Genomic DNA, 7,327 nt, shown 5'->3' on the forward strand with positions numbered 1-7,327 from the left:
AGAATAAGATAGAAAACTCTAGCAAGCCATTTAGAAAGTGAAAGCCTCCGATTTTTCTGGAGATTTTTTTAGAACAAAAAGGTTTTTGGAGAATTTTGGTTGTTTCTTGTTGCTTGTATCTGTTATCTCTTGTGAAGATTGCAGAATTTGCTTGGTTTATGGAAACAAAAATTAGACCCTAGAAGAATTTCTTCGAAATTGCTATCAGCTTTTCTCCCCCTTTCTTTTTTTCTCTTTTCTGGAGAAAGGGGAGGGAGAACCAAGGGTTGCTGATCCATACTGTACCGATCAGTTTGAGGTGTACCAAAATGAATCAATTGAGGATCACAATCATGGTCTTCTGTTTCAAAAACTTTTTTTATTTTTAAAATTCGAATTGAAGTCGACAAACCATTTGCCAACTTTCTTTTAGTGAACTCGATAAATAGTCTACCAATTTCAACTCGAAATTTTAAAATAAAAAGGGTTTTGAAACTGAGGACCGTGATTGTGATTCTCTCTACTTCGTTCCCTTTCTCCTCTGTTCCACAAAGGATGACACTATGGCTGGTCCTCTTCTCCCCTCTTTCCCTAGGTAAGTCACTCTTTGTCCCCCTCCTCTCCCTAGGTAAAAGTTGCTCTCTCTCCCCCTCCTATCCCTCTCACCGGATCCAAGCCTCTCCCTCACCCTTCCTCCCTCCCTCTCTTTTTTCCTCTCTCTCCCCCTCCCCCTCCATCTCGGGTCTCTCTATTTTGGTATGCCACAGAACGGCACAATATGGATCCACGCCATGTCAAACTGGTCATCGGCCAATAAGCCCTCCAGTATTAGTTCGGCGAACCTTGGGGAGAACTATCCAGTACTATAACTACCTAGGCCTAGTTAGTAAGAAATGCACCAAGCAAGATTTGAGGTTGGCATTGGCTGCTTTCATAGCAATCATTAGAAGTTTTCAATGGGCTTTTTATCTATCTAGCAACTAATTTAAGCCAACACCGAATCATCTACCCACCAACTGGCAATCCACATCATGAGTTATCAACTAATCAGGTTCAATATGCAATTAAACTTAAATGGATGATAGCTTGATCCAAAATGCCAACTCCAAATAGATGGAATAAAAATTACTGCTTGGCTTTATTTAGACTTGATGACAAGTTGATATTGAATACCAGGGAACAATGAGACAGCTGTTTTGTTTCAGCCATGCAATTATTCAACCTAAGGTAGCTTCAGGTCATAAAGTTCTCATTTCATAGTATTGTTTGACATGGTCCCTATGACATTCCAACACCAGTGGTAGTACATGCACAGTAACTTGCTAAAAATTTTAGTATCTATGGGTTAGTTCAGGAAATATTATTGTGTTATGTAATATGTGACCAGATCTGCAGCATGGTTGGCGCTATCCAAAATAAACAATTTTGTATGAATTGTATTGATTTTTTGAACTTCTGAGTTGAAATCTGATGGCACAATAGGAAAATCTGGTAATGGATACTCTTTAACTATTTCACATTAAATCACTTCCATGTGCGTCTTTTACACATCTTAGTTTTAAGGAAATCATTTCAGTTTCTTTCAATAAATAACTAAACGCATGCATGGAGGCATTCATTCTTATGTTAAGAAGATAGAGGGGAACTATTTGATTAGATAGTGTTCCAGGAGAATAAGGTCATTAAGTTCATAACTATATCTACAAAGCAAGGGGCAAAGCTTCTACACAGATTCCCCCTCATTGCGGTTGACTTTCCCTGTCTCACCCCCTTCCTCACTTCTAGCTGAGCATCTTTGCATGCATGCATGTATATATACATATACATACATATAGATAGATATGTATATATACGTATATACATGTACATGTGTGTACATGCATACATATGTATACATATATACATAACATACATAGGTATATGTATATATATATATGTGTGTATGTGTGCATACACTAGCAATTGGGCACATACAATGCACGCTTTAGAAAATAGAGAAGAGAGAGGCGGTGATAGAGTCCAATATGTTTAAAGTTGAATAAAAGGGTTCGATCTGTTTGGATGTTTTCTAAAAAAGATTTAATATGATGGACAAGGAGGAGAAAGCCAAGGTGATAGTTAATGGTGAGAGAGTGGCATATAAAAAATGGTAGATTCAAGAATGAATATGGGATAAAAGATTGCTCGGTACAAAAGATTCATATTACCGAGTGGTGTATACAAGATTCAATTATGGTATGCTCGGTATAAAAAATGGTAGATTGAACCAAGAATGATTATTCCTTTATTTTGAAATTGTCATATTGAAACTGCCAAAAGAGCGGCCTTGGCACAACTATAAGATTGCTTCATTGTGACCTAAGTATCACAGGTTCAAAACACAAAAACAATCTTTGTGTCGAGTAAGTTTGTAAACATCTAACCCTTCCATTACCCCAAAATGACGAGAGTCTCATCCACTGGGACAAACTATCATTTCTATATATGCGTGCGTGCGTGCGTGCGTGCATGCGTGCGTCCTGCCTAAAAATAGTGATCTACTGAAAATTTATGATCCAATGATCATGTACTTTCACAAAGTAAATTTCTTTCCTCTCCAGCAGCATTCCCCACTCCTTGATTGACCAAAAATATGGAACACAATAATGGTATTACATCCCTGTGAATCTCTCTGCTTTCTGATTTTGAAACACAGGCAGATGCAAGGTGCAATCTGTAGCAATACAGACAGAATGTGAGTTGCATACTAACACTGGTCTAATTTACATGGGTCAAATAGAATAATAATACTTAGATAGGTAGAGGAAATAAGAAGAAAGGAAAATAGGATGGAAAAATTTGGATATAGTTACATTAGTGCAAGATGACCAACAGGTAGTAGTAATATATGGAAATTACACTCACTAAATGTTGTGCTTCTATGTATATGAGGGATACGTACTAAGAAAGAAAAGAAAAAAATGTGAGTGTGGTTCACTAACATATAGTGATGTGAAGTGAAACCATGTAGATGTTTGTATTAATAATATCACAAGTATGGTTCTTTATTCTGGATAATTAGTAAGGATCTTATAACTGATCAAGAGTAAGATAACCCTTTAATAATCACTTATTAAAAAATATATATAATAAGTGAGTATTTTTTTATCTCTTTATTTAGTGACAAGTGATTATAAGTGATAGATAATGGAATATCTTAATGCTATCAATATTAAGTATTAATAATACTTACAGAAGTGATTTAGTTTATATTTGAAAATATTATCTAGCTAAAATATGTAAATATTATATTTATCTAAATCGATAATACTATATCGGTTTAAATATTTTATCGGAGTTTCTGCTCATCTATTATTAAGTTTATTATTTAACATGTAATAAAATATTTGCTTTTAAGCTTTTCATTTATTATAATTTATTATATTGTTATATAACATTTCAAGAATAATTGAAAAAGGAGAAAAAATCATATTAGTGATGACAATATTAATGACAAGAATTTTTACATGAATGCTTAGCTTGTATTGAGTTCTCCACTCAAAAATATGTAACTTTTAGCTTTTAGGTTTTTATACACCATAGATAATGATCAATATCATAAATTTCATTTTAAGAGGTTGATCATTGATTTCCTTTGGGGAGTATTTGAGGTTAAATTCATTCGGATGCATTCTAGCCTAACTCTTAGTAGAGAGAGAAGGGATCTCTTACTAGCCTTGGTGTTGTTGGTGAAGAAGGCTAAAAGTTAACTTTGCTTAGTCATATATGCTTTTTATCCTTTCTTTTCTTTTTTTTTTTTTAATCTTTCTGGTCTTCTTCTTTGTCAAAATTGTGTGTTGTTATTGATTTTGTATGTATTATACTCTTTTTATCTTTAAAGAGTAGGGATGGAAATGAGCAAGGTTAGGCCGGGCCATGCCCCTACTTGGGCTTAATCGAAATTTTCTTTGTTGTGCTTTGGGTCGGGCTTAAGCCTGAATATTTTGGAAAATCTAGGTTCGAGCTCAAGCAAAAAGTGGGTCAATGCGAGGCCGGTCAACTTCTTCAGAAAGGGCCCTTAGGTACCGCACTTGACTTCTTGGGTGGTTGAGGCATGAACAACATACTCAAACTCACCAAAGTCCTCACCTTCTCCAACCATAACATACACAAACTCCACGCTACCATCACCCCCTAGTAGTGCCCTACCACAAATGCCTTCTATGTATCAAGAAAACTAAATAGAAATTAAGAAGAAAAGGATTAAAAGAAAGCTAAGGAGAAAGAGGGGATCGCTACTTGGTCTTGGCCAAAAGCGTCAATAAGGGCGACGAAGTTGCCGATGAGGTGGAATATGAAGCAAGAGGAGACACCAAGCAGGGCGTCAGTGTCGCCAAAGCCGCAAAGATCGAGGCGATGGTGCAGAAGCCATGGGGCGAGGCCATGGATCTCGTGAGTAACAGAGCTTTAGGAAGCTATGGACCACGACCACTTAGTGGAGGTTGGAGGGTAAAAACGTCAGGAGATTTCCTTTGAATCACCCCTTAATCACGTAAGCACACCCATTTGTTATACCGCTTTAAGTTATTAAAGGGTCAGACCTCTTACCTAATTTGGGTCTGATTTTAGGCTGCTTTTGGCTGAATTTGGGCTTTGTTGTCAAGGTTGGGCTCGGGCTTGGGCAAAGATGGGCCGAGCCAAGGATCTACTCTAGCCCAGCCCCAAAGTATCTATGAGCTCCACATTTATGCCAAAACCTAATCCGAATTCTGTCAGGCTTATCCCATAGCGGGACTCAAAGTTGGCCGGGCCTAACTAGCCTCGAGTCGGGCCCACTTCCAACCTTATTAAAAAAAATAGATATTATTAGTTTTTGAACATGTTGGTAGTTTTTTTGATAAGCAGGGATCTTAAAGCAGTAGATTTTGGACTTTGGTTGGGAAAGAGTGGAGATCCCATGACATCATGATCTTCATAAAAATTTTACTTACAACTGATCTCAAAATCTGTAACAGTGGTCAAATCTCAACATGTAGGCTCCCCATTATGTGAACTCCTGACATTTTGGGAGAGGGGCATTAGCCCCTCTTAAGACATCTCTTAATACAACCGCACCTTCCTTTTCCCACATAGTTTTGCAAGTGTCCAAAGTCCAATGCCAAGTCATTAGCCTTTTTTTCCGGTAGGATTGAAATATTACTTTCATTTCATTTTTCATTCGTACTTTTTGGTCGCATTAACTGACTACCACCATGGTGTCAAAAGAGTTTGGCAGCAGATTTAGCCAATCCACGATTGAATCCATTCATGCATGTGATATGTCGGTCGAATTATATCCAACCTACTTTAAGCCCCACCTAAAGTACTTTAGACCTTTATAAACCTAGATTTGTAAATTGATAGGGTTACCAAGCTCAACATACTCTAGATTACTTCATTTGCATTAGAACAAGCAACCCCAACTAGAAAATCAATAGCTCGGTTTCCTTCTTACAAGATGTGGGATGCTCGACTTCCATGTTACCTGTTCACGAAGTCCGAAATATCTATAAGAAATGGATGCCAATAAGTGGAATGCTTGTTGGAAACCCGTGCAATCATGGTGGAAGAAATTGAACCTAGGTTTTATCACAATTAATCCAAGCTAAATTGCATGTTGAATTAGGCTACTGACTATATGGGGGCTAATGCTTCTAATCTTAGTCATGGTCACAAGCTTCTATCTAATACTTTCATGAACAATGGCATGATAAAGGTCATAATCTAGACTGACAAGATTATATTGACATAAATCCAGTCAAATATTTGCTGCTTTGTAGATATTTGGCCAACTTCTCAATTGGCAAGTAAGGATAGGTACGATTAGTAGATTTATTGATGCTGGAGTGTACTGGAAAGCCGCACAAAATTTGTCCTTATATTAATTTTTGTAAGAGAAGAGCAAGATACATCATATGTCTTGCCATATATAAACACTTAAAATTCTCCGAGATAAAGCCAAAGCACGAGTAGTTTCATCGGGCACCATGTTTACAAATGATATAGCCCTCCATCTGCCACATGCACATATATGATATTTAATTATATTTAACGGGTTATGTGGTTCTGCAAGAAGTTAAATCCTCTATGAAGGATAGCGATGATTTGCAGGTTATTGTCGAACACATCATAACGTAGCCCCACAGGAAAGTTCATAATCAACAATAACTCAAACGACTAGTTGATTGGCATTTAGCCGGTTATCTATTTTTATACAAAATCCCTTCTTTTTCTTTTTCTTTCTTTCTTCTTCTTTTTTTTTTTTTTTTTTTTTTTGGTTGTTGTTAAAGCGGATAGATCATACCTAACGAATACGGATACACCCAATAAAATAAAAAAAACAAAATATCTCGAAGTGCCATGGGCAGCTCCACATCTCTAACCCATAGGGTATTGCTAGAGTGACCGACTACATAATCAGTCATCCAGTCCGCAGCCTCATTGGCTTCACGAAAAACATGCTTGGCCTGAAAGGCCCCTTCGTCTCTCACCAATGCCCCGATGTTTCGGAGCAAAGGGGCGGTGTGGATGACCGTGCCCAAGTCCCCCTCTAGGATAATGGAACTAGCCCGTAAAACACACCGCGCATGGCGAAGGCCCGCCCAAGCGGTCCTCAGCTCCGCACCTGAAACTGAAATGTCGAAGAGTTGTCTGCCTCATGCAGCCACGACCTTGGCAGCGAGTCCCGAATAACAAAATTCATACCGCCCCACGTACCTCCGTCCAAGACAGATCCATCGAAGTTGATCTTGAGGAAACCCGAAAGTAGAGGCTTCCAGGTGAAAAATATCGTACGAGATGCTGCCGAAGCAAAATAAAAACTCCAGATGTCCCGAGCTGTCAAGGTCCCTTCAACATGTATGATATGATTGAGTTCTGCCGTTTGCACATGGACGCTCTCCACCACAACTCTCGGCTGCGTTCGTCAAAGATACGGACGTTCCTAATCCGCCAAATTTGGTAAGATGCGCAAATCGTTGGGCAATGCTGCAAACAAAACAATGCATTCATAGATAGGAGCCAATCAATGAAACACATATAAAAAAAAGAGTGAACCAGCTGTCTGCTTGAATTGCCGGCAGTAAATAAACCCATTGATGTAGAACTCCATCATCCTTCTCCTCAATCCAATTACCCTTTCCCGTTACCTTCGTCGCACAAGGTAATGTCCAACCTAACCATGCAAGGTTTCCCAACCGATCAATGCCGCCCTTCCTAATCCTGCTATCTTCCCACCATAATCATATACGCTGCTTGAAAATCCTATAATTCCCCTCTCATTAATTTGTTCGCTGACCGAGTCCGCCATCAAAATCTAAATCATGCTGAC

Source organism: Phoenix dactylifera, chromosome 6, assembly GCF_051530095.1.
Source record: "Phoenix dactylifera cultivar Ajwa chromosome 6, Ajwa_hap1_PhDact_Kaust_v1.1, whole genome shotgun sequence".
Classification (NCBI taxonomy): domain Eukaryota; kingdom Viridiplantae; phylum Streptophyta; class Magnoliopsida; order Arecales; family Arecaceae; genus Phoenix; species Phoenix dactylifera.